Consider the following 13,395-nt stretch of genomic DNA (forward strand, 5'->3'; position numbering starts at 1 on the left):
AGACCCTCATTTCATCTCAACAAACCCTTCAGTGCGGGGCATCTTCCACCTGCCCCTCCAGATCTGCTCTCCACCCTTCTCCATGCCCAGGAGGCTGACCTGTAGGGACTATACCTCTGCAGGCTCCTTGCCCTGGGGCCTGGTTAGGTGCAGCCAGTGGGGAGAATCAGCCGAAGCCCAGTGGGACTGGGAGAGGCTAGGAGGAGGGGAGGGGGGCTGCAGGTGAACCACCTCCTGCCTGCCTCCCTTTGGTCCTAGGGGAGGGAACGGGCCTCAACGTTCTCGCCCCCAAACACTGCCCTGCCTCTAAGGAGGCACGTGTCAAGACCCCCTCTATTAACCTTTGCACAAATGACCTGATTTGTATGTACAATGCTTCCTGCTGGGACCCTGACTAGCAGCCTCGCGATATAAGTACTACTGACACTCCCACCTTCCAGCTGAGGGGAGTAATCCAGTTTGCACAGCTAAAAGCCCTAGAGACCAACTGAAACCAGGACCAGGACTGTCCAAGTCCATGGCAGACTCTCATGCCGTCCTGCTAAAACATCTCAGTTTACCCCAGCTAGGCACAGACGGGGACGTCCACCAGTGACTGTTTACGCACAGAAGACTAGTTCAAACAACCCTTTTTTGGGGGCTGTCCATTACAGCCCTGGCCCTCTGGGTCTGCACCTACTGCAGGGGAAGCTTCTCCTTTGCACCTCCCCGCTGCTGGACGGCGCATGAGGCCAAATTAACAACCCACATCCCGGATCCCTTTACTCGGAGGCAGCCACCAGGTCCTCTGGGTGCACTGCCCAGGTCTGAGCCCTGATGTCATTTTGGGTTTTTTTGTTTTGTTTTGTTTGTTTGTTTTGTTTTGTTTTCCAGTACGCGGGCCTCTCACTGTTGTGGCCTCTCCCATTGCGGAGCACAGGCTCCGGACGCGCAGGCTCAGAGGCCATGGCTCACGGGCCCAGCTGCTCCGCGGCATGTGGGATCTTCCCGGACTGGGGCACGAACCCGTGTCCCCTGCATCGGCAGGCGGACTCCCAACCACTGCGCCACCAGGGAAGCCCCATTTTGTTTTTTTTCATTTTTTTAAAGTCTTTATTGAATTTATTACAATATTGCTCTTGGTTTTTTTTATGTTTTGGTTTTTTGGCTGTGAGGCATGTGGGATCTTAGTTCCCCGACCAGGGATCAAACCCGCACCCCCCGCATCGGAAGGCAAAGTCTTAACCACTGGACCACCAGGGAAGTCCCCCGACATCATTTGAATGAGGCAGGTCTTGGCCGCTGCCCAGGGTGAGGCCTCCTCTGAGAGGTTTTCATTAAAGGCAAAGAACAAATGCTTTAAGAAAAGTGGTCAAGTAAATAAATACATAAATAAATAACTCCCCATGGAACAAAATAGCTTTCCATCCTAATGGTCTCATTCATTTCTATGCAAGATGCTTTTCTGCGTGTGTTTCCAGAGGATGGCTTCATATTTCTTCCAGTTTGGCAGAAATCTGGGCAGGAATGGCCTACATCTTATTCGGAGACATCTCAGCTCTGTGGAATTTCTCTCATTTCCCCCTCCCAAACAACTCAGAAACAAGGTGATGGAAAGAGGCAGATGGCTGAGTCAAAGAAACCTATCTGCCCCTCCCACAAGCAGAGAGAGTACAAAGTTAGATGGAAACCAAGAGAAGAAAGAAGAAGGAAAGCAAAACAAACACTTGACATTGTCAGCTAACAATGACATTGACATTGACGTTTTCATTCCCAATGAAAACCACAAACGTTCTCAAGAAGACATCAGAGGAGGGAAACTGGCACACCCACGGACCGACAGCAGTCTTGTGAGCGGAGGGCCTTCATCTCTTCCCCGACATGGCAAACGTAGGCTTAGGGCACATTCCAAATGAGCAACACACCATGGATCCAAGGATGGCCGAGGCTGGACCAGGCCCTTGAAAAACCCAGAGTCAGGGGGGCAGACACTGCCAGAACCTAATTACTCAGACGGTGAAACGTTACATGACGGCCTTCGAGAGCTCGGGTGAAGACAGCTGACCTCTAACCCCGGGCTAGGGAGCAAGGAGAAGGCTGTGGGAGGCCTTGGAGAGGCGATGGCACTTGGGCTGAGCCATGAACTTCGAGAGGACCCGCAGAGCTGGAAAGGAAGGGCAGGGGTCCATGGAGCCACGGCAAGGGCATTTCAACCAGGGTGCACGCCAGGAAGACTCTGTCTGGAAAGCAGGAGGAGATAGGGCTGGAGAGGGAGCCAGGACCTCGTCAGGGTGCCCCTGGGAGGTCGAGACTAAAATGCACAGTGCTGAGGGAAGAAACTTAAAGGCAAAGAGCTCAGCCCCCGCTCCCAGGGAGGAGCCTCCGCGCTCCTGTCGATTTAGCCTTTGCCTAAAGAGCTGAGTTTGGAGCTGAAGCCTGTGAGCTCCGTGGGGGTAGTGGGGGGGCTGCCTTGCCTGCTAGTGTGTCCACAGTGCTAGACCCACACCTGACATGGAGGAGAGACTCAAGAACTCTTTCCTGAGTGGAAGGAAGAGGGGCTGGAGGCGAGGAGAAGCATCAGCACCTGTGCATCACTCAGGGGACCCCGGGCCCCAAGGCAAATGCTGGCACACCCATTACCTCACTCCTCAGACAACTGTTCGCTGGGGTCAGGAGTGTCTGACCTGCTTTTCAGGTGAGGAAACTAGCTCTGCAAGAGCATATGGCTCGTAAGTGGCAGAGCTGGGGTTGAAACCCAGCTTTGTATCATTGCAAAGCCCGTCCTATTTCTAAGAAAGCACAATTCCAGAGCCCTCAGAAGTCCAGTTTAACCCATGTAAGTTCCCACACACAGAAATCCCGGGACATCACCCGGCAATACCAGCTCTACAGGAGGACAGCAAAGCCCCTGGGGACTCCCAGGGCATAACCTCACAGGTCATGCCCATCACAACGGGCACAACTATTTCCCTCTGAAAGCATAAAGGGCTAGAAAGTGCCTGGCACAGGGCTTCTCCTGGCCTGAAGTAAGTGCTTCTTAAGTGAGAGTTGTTGGTGTTGACAAGAGTGAAAGAAGATGAAAGGATTAGGATCAAAAAATGCCCGATGGGGCTTCCCTGGTGGCGCAGTGGTTGAGAGTCCGCCTGCCGATGCAGGGGACACGGGTTCGTGCCCCGGTCTGGGAAGTTCCCACATGCCGCGGAGCGGCTGGGCCCGTGAGCCATGGCCACTGAGCCTGTGTGTCCGGAGCCTGTGCTCCACAACGGGAGAGGCCACAACAGTGAGAGGCCCGCGTACCGCAAAAAAAAAAAAAGAAATGCCCGATGGCATCATCTCCATTAGAGTTATGAGGGGTCAGGAGGTCGGGCTGGTTCATCATGAATTGCCTGTGCAAATCTAAATATCAGAGAAGAATCTAGAAGTTTTTGAGCTGAAAGAGATGGTCCAGTTTGATGATTCCCAGTCCCTGATTTTAGTGACGAGGGAGCTGTGATCCACAGAAGTTAAAGGACTTGCAGGAGGTCGCAGAGTGAGTTCATGGTGGGGATGGGATTAAGCTCAGGTCCCTGGACTCCTAATCCCGGGCTCTTCCCATGTCTCATGACTTTACCTGAACTCGCTTCAGCACCTGCTCCCTGGCCTTTGTCGGGAGGAGCCGGCTCTTTGGGTGCCATACTCTCTGCTGCCTAACACAGCTCTCAGAACACCACTGCCAGCAACCGCACTCCAGCAGGGCTGGTCATCCTCACTCCAGACAGGCAGGTGCGCGTCAGGCCTCAGCCACCGACCCTCTGGAGGGAACTTACGGCCGTCCCTGTACTGGAACCTGCCGAGCCCCGGGAAAGTGTGCCTGCCACACCCCGCCTCGCTGTACACACTCACGGACCCACAAGCCAATCAACAGCTCTCTGCTTTGCAAGAGGCGAGACGAGGAAGCCTGTAATTATAAATTTACTGAGCAGAAAGGTGCCAGGCCTCATTCTCCATCCTGTACTAGGCACTGAAAGGAGACACAGTTATGCATCTCAAACACTCGTCACCCTCATCTGGGGACGGCGAAATTACTGTGCCTGGAGAGGGGGAGCCCACAGAAAACGATGACGTGTGATGGGAATAACCAGCCTCTCATTCTACACACCACGAGAGAGACGGATTAGCAAACAAACAAGACAAATGGAAGAGAAGGGGGAGCTAGCAGGGATGTGGGATTCAGCTTGCCTCACCAGAGACCCCACCGGGCACTGCCACAATGGTGAGCCAGCTGCAGCCCTCCTACCCCAGCACGGGACCCACAGGTGAGCAGAGCTGCCTGCCCCTGCCCTCCAGGGCGGCCTGAGGCTCTCCGTCCTGGCAAAGCTGGACTTCTCCAGTGGTGTCCGTTCCATCTATCCATGTAAGTGATGACTCAACCTAGGAAACCCTCACTGAGATTCCAGATGCCATCCACCATCTCTCTCTCAGGTCATCATTCAGCTGTTTTTGTGTTTTGTTTTGTTTTTTTTTAAGATTTTTTTGATGTGGACTATTTTTAAAGTCCTTATCGAATTTGTTACAATACTGCTTCTGTTTTATGTTTTGGTATTTTGGCCGCGAGGCATGTGGGATCTTAACCCGCCGACCAGGGATCGAACCCGCACACCCTGCCCTGGAAGACAAAGTCTTAACCACTGTACCGCCAGGGAAGTCCCTCATCTGGTTTTAAAACAAAAGAATCAGAGGTAGCATTCAGCCCAATTCTGACTCTTCAAGGCACGTAATGTAACCGAGTCACCCCAAGAGGGCCCGGAAGGACTCACTGAACTAGGTAGGGTGGGAAAGGGACGGGAAGACAGAACTGAAAGTCTCTGAATCAAACCCAAACCCTCTTTGAAATCAAATTTTAATTCTGAATCATCTCAGGGGACATGGGACTCATTTTTAGAAGCTGATCATCATTTTGATTAGAGAAATTGGGGCTTTGTTTTGTGTGGCAAGTGGTGAAGAGCTCAAACTAATTTTCGTGAAATAGCACCATCTTCTCAGACTCCTGAGTGGCAGAGAAGAAAGTTATTATACAGTAGTTTAAAAATAGCAATGACCTCACGAAATTACTTTAGAGTTTACAAAGTGTTTTCATATATATTATCTCATTCTGACTGTACTGTACGTGGCAATGCTGTTAGGTAGAAGAGGCATTTGTAAGTATACGGCCTCTACAGATAAGGAAACGGAGGCATGAGCAGGGACAGGTCCTGGCTGGGGTCACATCCAGTGAGAGTGTGACTTGGCAATCTGTTCGGGTCTCCCTCGGTGGCACACGGTACCTTCCCTGACCCTCTGGACAGAATCCTGTTTTCCTCAGGACGTTTGCCACGGGATGATAGAACACCCAGAAAATGTCTTCTAGGATGATGTTTCAAAAGACAAGTCATAATCCAGCATCAGTCTAGTAACCTGCGCAGGTTACAGGTACTTTTTTAATGAAATAGAAGAGAAAAATGAGAGTAGGTCACATTTAGGAAGGATGAGACTTTTGTGAGGCTTTTGTTTCAGCCACGTATGTGTATGCACGAGTGTGATGTCAGTGTACTTCTTACTGTCGGTCACTGTGATGGTGAATTTGATGTGTCCACTTGGCTGGGCCATCGTGCCCAGATATGTGGTCAAATATTATTCTGGATGTTTCTGTGAGGGTGTTTTTGGATGAGATTAACATTTAAATCAGTGGACTTTGAGTGAAGCAGACTCTCCCCTAAAATATAAGTGTGTGGCTACCAGATCAGGTGAAGACTGCATAGAACAAAAGCCTGACCTCCCCAAGGGAGAGGGAATTCTGTAGCAGAAGCCCTTGGACTTGAACTATGACATGGGATCTCCTCTGAGTCTCAAGTCTGCGGTCCTACTCTGATTTTGGACTTGGAGCCTCCATAATTGCATGACCTAATTCCTTAAAATCAATCTCTCTCTCTCTCTCTCTCTCTCAATATATATGTGTAGTTTCTGCTTCTCTGGAAAACTCTAATACAGTCATGATTTAAAAAAAAAAAAATGGGGGCTTTCCTGGTGGCGCAGTGGTTGAGAGTCCGCCTGCCGATGCAGGGGACACGGGTTCGTGCCCCGGTCTGGGAAGATCCCACATGCCGCGGAGCGGCTGGGCCCGTGAGCCATGGCCGCTGAGCCTGCGCATCCGGAGCCTGTGCTCCACAACAGGAGAGGCCACAACAGTGAGAGGCCCGCGCACTGCAAAAAAAAAAAATTTTTTTTTTAAAAAGGAAGACACTGTTAGAGATAGTAGACACCTGTTGTTTTTGATGTTGTTTTTGCTACCATTCATTTATCCTCTGGGAATCCACCCTTTCACCCCCTTTCAGCCCAAAAGCGTCTGGGGAAATTGACTCCACCCCTGGTTCAAGGGAGGACACATGACCCGGGCCCAAACCAATCAGCACAGAGCAAGTGCAGGTCACAGTGACTAGTTTAGGGATGGGTACCTGGTTGGATCAGAATCTCTGGGAGGCAACAGACTTTGGATGAGTGCTGAGGAAAAAGTCTTAGGTCTTCCATTGGCTGTGGCCTTGGAGAGGGGTGGGCTTAAGAACTGCGGACACCGTCTTGTAACCAGGGGAGTGGGAGTGGGGGAGGGGAGCCTGAAGAGAAGGAAGTTAAGTACGAAGAGAGCAGAGCTGAGCCAGGGCATAGAAAGTCCTGAGTCCCAGGTCCTGGTGACATCACACAGATGTCTAGATCACGTGCACTGAAGCCACCTCTCTGCTTATACTTCCTGGCTACGTGAGCCAAAAATTCCCCTTTTGCATAAGCCAGTGAGGGCTCTGGCATGTGTTAATGAAAGAATCCTGACCCATACACAGAAAAATCCAGCCTTCCAGCCAAAAGAGTAAGGTGTCTCTCACCACATCCTCCCTAATAGACTGTTCTTTCACAAGAAGAAGCATGCCAAAGAGATCTCAGTGTCCCACTGCCCCAGAGATAAACTAGAATTTTGCAAATAGTGCGGCTTTTTCCAGGTGAGTTTGGGTGTGTGTGCGTGCGTGAGCGCGTGTGCGTGTGTGTGCGTGTGTGTGCGTGTGCATGCTGACTTTCATAATCCATCACGATGCTCCCCTGTCTGCTGGGCCTTTGCCTCGAGGGCTGTGCTGCCAAGTCTCCCGGGATGCTCTCCACCTGGCCATGCCTCCGTGTCCTCGGCACAGGTGGTTTCCCCTGCCCACGATGACCACCCCACTCCCTCACCTAGGGCCTCACCCTTCCAATGAAGCGTGTCTGACCCTGGCCCTGGTCTAGGACAGCCCCCACTGCGTGTCAGTCCAGGAACTCGAGTTAGTCTCACATTCTACAACCACAAGCGTCTCACATTCCACAAACGCTGCTATATTTGCCCACTGATGCTCCCTGCCATCTAAAACAATGTGAGCTTCTGGAGGTCAGAAATTACTATGTATTTTTCACCACTATTCTCTTCAGTTCCAAGCCCAGAGCTTGATATATGGTCGGTATGTTGGGAATACGTGAAGGAACGGATGGATGAATTATGAATGAATGAATGAATGAATGAAGAATGACTAAACGAGGAACGGATGACGACCTCACAGAAGAGTGGATGAGGTGGCAGCTGGGATCACCCACAGCTGAAGTACCAAGTAAACCTTGGTGCTGAGCCACTGAGCCCAAGCACACAATGCTGATTTTACCCTGCTCTAATCAGGGCTTGTAGCTACTTAAAATACCCACTTTTGCCCATTAAAAGCATGACTTCAAAGGCAACTGGGAAACTACATCTTTCAGACACAATTTACAATGAGAACTGCCGGTCCTCCAGCTGGAATAGCATCACAGGTTGCCTTGCATCCACAAATTAGACTTGAGAACCACGGCCCTACTCAGCAGAGCACATCAGCGCAGCCTACGTTGAGGAGAAGAAGGTGGGCCTGGAAACAAAACTGCAGCAAGGAAAACAGCGCAGGAGACCCAGTTGCTGGAAGTCAGGATGCATTTGTTCATCCGGCCAATGAGTGTTGATGGATCACGTACCACGAGAGGGGTTCTCAGCTGGGTGCAAGCGCTACAGACACTCCAAAGCAGAGGACAGTAGCCCTGCCCTCCAATGGCTGAGGTCTCTTACTGGGTCCTGTAGCTTCCCCTCTGAGGTCAGCCATAGTCACTGGCAAGCTCTTCCGAGCTCCACCTCCCAACCCCTCCTGGTTTCCTAGAAACCAGGAGCCTCATTCCCCTTAGTCCCCCCGACTGGGCTGCACTAGAGGTAATTCATTTCTTACGCAGGTGAGGCCAGGGGACAGGAAGCTAGCTATCCACCAAAACTGTGTGCTTCCCCACCCATGCAGCTGCTGGTGTAAAGCTGTTGATAAGAGATGGCTACCAGCTATGGCCTATGCTTCTCGGCCTCTCCGTTTCCACACAGTCTCCAGGTGTGACCGCATGACTGGTGAAGGAGTGTCATGGTGACGCTTCCATCCCAAAGCAGGTAAGAAATAGATATGTCTTCTCTACAGATCCTTTTACCAGCTGGATAAACAGAATTCTGAGGCCCTGCAAGATGGTGGAGCCTCAAGATGGAAGGACCCACCCACTAACCACAGACATCCAGGTCAGACAAGAAATAAACCAGTCCTGGGACAAGGCTCTGAAATGGTGAACTTGTGTGTCCCAGCAGTTGGCACCACCCTAACGAACACAGGCAGAAACGCAGCCAGCACGCCGCCTATCAGAGCCGGATTCTAACCCGAGGCCGGGCACAGTGGGGCTCCACTCCTGCAGTGCCTCAGGCTGACCCCAGGGAAAGTCCTCTTCACGTGTCAGTAGCTCCCTCCTTGTTCCCAAAGCCAGACCGCAAGTTGCCAAGCCCAGAGAGGTGGGAGGTGGCCATGCCGATGTCTGCAGGGGAGAAATATCTTCATGTTCCTCCGAAGGGGTCCTTCTGAAGTTTGGAACCAGGGAGGCACTGTGTGTGTGCAGCTAAGGGCAGTGAGGGGACTGGGGACACAGCCCAGGTCTCCTTTCTATTTCATCCAGGAAACGCCAGCCAGCTATTGATCCAAGCCGGCAAAATGGAGAGAGGCCTCTGCGGGCTCCTACTCCAATGGGAAATCTACGTATTCAGAAGAGCATCCTCCGTGAGTAACCAGTATTTCTTCTTGTCTGCATTTCTCACTAGAAACTCTTGGTTTCTAGAAGTAGGAGCCATGAATTGTGACTTTCTTTCTTTTCCTGGAGGATTATATTTACACGGAACATCTGTGCCTGCCTTCTGAAGCCACGACGGGCATGCAGCCCCACGTGTGCTTCACTACCTAGTCCTGGCCTTGGCTGCCACCCTCCTCCCTGTTGAGGTCTCAGAAATGACTGCCACATTCATAAGAGGAAAAGTGCCCCAGGGTGTGGGTGTCACAGTGCCACCCATCGCTACCACTAGGGGAAACATCAAGTCAAAGTAACTGTCCTCCCAAGAGGAGGCCACAGCACTGTGACTGGACAGTCTTGTGTGCAGGAGCGGGGACCCAGAAGGGTCAGCCTGGCCGTAACCCAGCACAAAAGCAGAAGGCGGCCACAGCTGGGGCAGGTCCATAAGCCCAGGAGTCAATCCCTCCAGTCTGCTTTCCCTCTGCTTCTGCTCTTTTGAGCAATGAGAAATGTGACATTGGTGGTCGGAGGAAGGGCTGGAGAAGGGCATAAAGGATGGGGAAAAGGGAGCCGTGGGGAGCCGGGCACAGGCTTAGCGTCCAGCCGCCAGGCAACCAGCCTGGGCCCTGGGAAACTCAGCACCAAGCTCAGCTACTTAATCCTTACCTTCCAGTTTATTAGAGAGGGCTGGGGGGACGTGATTACCATGGACAGAGCTTTTGCAACCAGCCTGCAAGGAGCTTCTGCAGGAGGGTGAGTCAGTGAGCCACTGCCATTCAGAGATTAGGTCCACGCCGGACCCCTGAGGCCCCCATCTATGGTTTCCCCTCCCCCAGGCCTCCCTACCCTTGGCCTTGAGGGAGCCCCCCAGGGTGCAGAACCACCTTTCCCTGGCCAAGTCTGCTGTTCCCAGCAGAGACCGAGTGGGAGCTCCAGCGAGCCCAGGAAGCCCAGGAAGGAACTCTATTATTACACTGCGGCAGCCCTTTATACTCCAGGCACTGTGCTCGGGCAGGGGAGTCGCTAAGCCTCCAAGTCTGGCTGTGAGGCTTTGAAAACACAACGCTCTCAATAGCAGCCTGGGCTGGGAGGACAGAATCGTCAGCTTCCTTCCAGCGTCTCATTTAAAGAAACCAGCCAGCCAGGAACCGGGGGGCAGATGTACCAGCCGTCTTGGCGTCAGTGTGGTCACTCTCTTCCACCCTAGCCCTTGGCCCGGCCGGTGAGAAATGCCCTATCCAGGGGATTGGCTCCCAGTATCTTCTGAGGGTCCCCACTGGCCTCTGCAGGTGCGGAAATGGAGGCACATCATGGGAAGACGCTCAAGACACCCCAAAGCTGTGGCAAAGGCAGCATCTGTTGTCACTTTTGCTGCCCCAAGACCTGGGTGGACATTCGCGTCACAGAGAAGGGGCTTGGGGTCCACCGTGTGCTGGGACAGTCATCTATCCGTGCAGCCCCGTCTCAGGCGTATGGCCCAGGGTGAAGTGGATGGAAGACTTGCTTTGCTAACTGATCTTCATATGGAAAGGAGGCCCTCTGCCGCTCTCCCAGCCACCCAATCCACCACTCCCCTGGGCCTTTCCATCTTCTCTCCCTGGACTCCCAGCATGGCACCAGAAAGCAAAGCCACGTCACGTGGGCTTCAGGCTAATGAGCTCCTCTCTCTCGAGGCCCTTCTCTCCTGCCACGGTCGTGGGAAGAGGGAGGATATCCTTCGTGCACAGTGGTTAACGTGTCGGCCACAGGCACCCATAAGAGCCTCCCCTCTCTGAATCACAGCAGCAAGGATGCTACGGGTATCAGGAAGGGTCCTGCTTGCTTGATGCCTCAGTTTCCCCATCTGTAAAATGGCATTTCTGGAAATAGGGTGATGAGTCAAGGGAGATCATTATGTTTCTTTTTGGGCTTAAATCTAGGAGGAGTGAGAGTGAAGCATTTCAGGCTTCATGGAGCACAGGCTGACGCTGGTGTGGGGAGGGTTCCACTAATGGCCTTTGCCATGAAATGGTGAGGATGACAACACCCGGGGAGGGTGTGTTCACTGCAAAACACAAGGCTGGTGCTGAAGCCTCTCTTTCCAGTCTCTTTGCATCCTCCCCTCAACTGGCTTTGTAGCGGCTGAAATCTAAGTTGTGAAGAGCCTCGGGAGAGCCCACTGCGGTCTAGTTCCACCACCTGCCCCCAGAGAACGTGGGGCATGCAGCTGTTAAGTGAGCCTCCACCACACTCCTTGGACCTGTTTTCTCTCTCTCAGCAAGGACTGCTGGAGCACGACACACTTGGTCCGCTCAGGCGTTGGCCCATTCACTGAGTCAGAGCCTGGGGAGCAAGTTAACCTTTCAAGGAGGGGCCCTCGCTGCTTCCGGCCTCTGAGGCCCCCAACACTCGACAGTTGAGTGAAGAATCAGCAGGAGGCCTCCAAGCTCTGAAGTCATCCCACCCACTGAAGGGCTTAACTGATAACCCATGATAAGGTGATCCTGCCTATTCCACCTCCTATCTTTAGCAGGAGAAGGAATTTTAAAAGGAATGGAAATTCCCTTCTTTAGATTGGTAGAAATCTCTAAGTAAACTTTTCTGACTAAAAAAGGTCAACAGGTTTGGAAAGGATGCTAGAAGCAGGTTGATAGGGGGACCCAGCTGGGAGCCCACTGCACTCAGATCCTTGCACTCAGCATCTCTCCCGGGTACCACTCTGCTCCCAAAATGCCTCCCCACCCCAGGCCATCACTGCCACCCCCAGCAGAGCAGACCTGCTTCCCACAGCCCGGCCTCCTGCCTTCCAGCCCACAGGGTCTTCCTGAGGGAAGCTGGTGATGCCACCAAATGGCAACACCATGAGGGAACAGGCTATCTGGGGCACGTCTGGGCCAAATAATCACACTTCTGCTGTCATCTGATGTGCGGTGGGAAGGCTCTTCCTCTCCCCTGTCCCCTACTTGTCCTCTACCCCCTCCCTTTCGTTTTCAATTCCTGGGAAAATCAGGAAGTGAACAGTTGTCTCCCTTGCTGGTCTATATTCATGCAATTAGTGCTATTTAATTCCACGATGAGCCAAAGCTCAGAAAATACAAAACATATTTCAGCTGCGTGCCGCGAATCTTGGCAGAAATCTTCCCTGCAGCCGGAAGCAGAACAGAGCTATATTCACTCCTTTAAAAAAAAGGTTCAGAATCGACTGCAACAAAGTTTGGGGGCCAGGCACTACTACCTGGAAATATGCAAGGAGCTAGCAGAATAGGGTATTTTATATCTTAAAGTTTGGAAATAATCTCCATCACCGTGGCAACACTGAATTTTAAAAACACTTAGTATTGATCAAGTAACACTAGTATAACGTGTCATTCCTCCTAAGGAGGTGGTTCTAGGCTCCCCATCCCCTCCTTATTCCCATGGGCTTTAAGTGTTTGGGTCCCTACCAGTGGGGACCTGTGCCACCCTGTCATCCTACCTTTCCCACCTGCTGGGCACACACCTATGAATCAAAGGACCAAGGAGACGTGTGGTTTCTGGCAATGAATCTCGATTAACTAACACATTCCAATCTCCCAACTCCTTTGCCCCTGCCCAACCCACTCCATTCTGCTGAGACCTCACTCTATTTCCGTATTTGTGCCAGCAACATACGAGCAGGGAGCAGGAAATCTTAACCCCCATCCTGCCACCATGGTGAAGGCCCTCCAAGACCATTCTCCAAGGTGCCCGTCACTGTAAAGAGACCACACAGCACAGTCCTCAACAAGACAACCTCTGCCCCACATCAATGCCGGGGCCTCTCGCCAGCACTCCTGCCGGGACTAAGTCCCTCCTATAGCAACCCTATGAATTGGCCATGCCGTCCTCCTTCTCCAGGTGACAAGAATACAGAGCCAGTGCTAATGCTGGAGGGCCCGGGGCAAGGCCAGGCAGAGGAAGGAATCCTGTTGGACGCTGCTGACACCTCCTTTCAGGACCTGCTCAGAAGCTGTGTCACTGGGGGCACAAGAGTCCAAGAGATGAATCTCAGGCGTGACAGAGTGTCGAATCCATTGCGAGACCCAGGAGACGTTGAAGTAGATTCTGCAGCTCTTATGAGTCTGCTCTGCACATTACTCAGTGGACGGAAACACGCAATGCTCCACACAGAGGGGAAAACACCTGCCAACTCTGGCCACCTCAGCCTCTTACACGGCCTGAAATTCCACCACCACCACCTCTTGTTTGTGGGTTATATCTTGCCTTCCACGTGCTCCTTCATATGCAGTCAACACTCATGACTCCAAAAATATATCTATCCCC

At 52.3% G+C, this 13,395-nt stretch overlaps 2 protein-coding genes across 2 annotated transcripts in view; both read right to left on the bottom strand.

Moving 5' to 3' along the window:
- The window catches only part of PLXNA4 (plexin A4), a 393,937-nt gene that overhangs the window by 372,608 nt on the left and 7,934 nt on the right, over positions 1-13,395 (bottom strand). The gene's annotated exons all lie outside the window — the stretch shown is intronic.
- CHCHD3 (coiled-coil-helix-coiled-coil-helix domain containing 3) overlaps positions 1-13,395 on the bottom strand; it is a 538,892-nt gene that overhangs the window by 502 nt on the left and 524,995 nt on the right. The gene's annotated exons all lie outside the window — the stretch shown is intronic.

Source organism: Stenella coeruleoalba, assembly GCF_951394435.1.
Source record: "Stenella coeruleoalba genome assembly, chromosome: 9".
Lineage (NCBI taxonomy): Eukaryota > Metazoa > Chordata > Mammalia > Artiodactyla > Delphinidae > Stenella > Stenella coeruleoalba.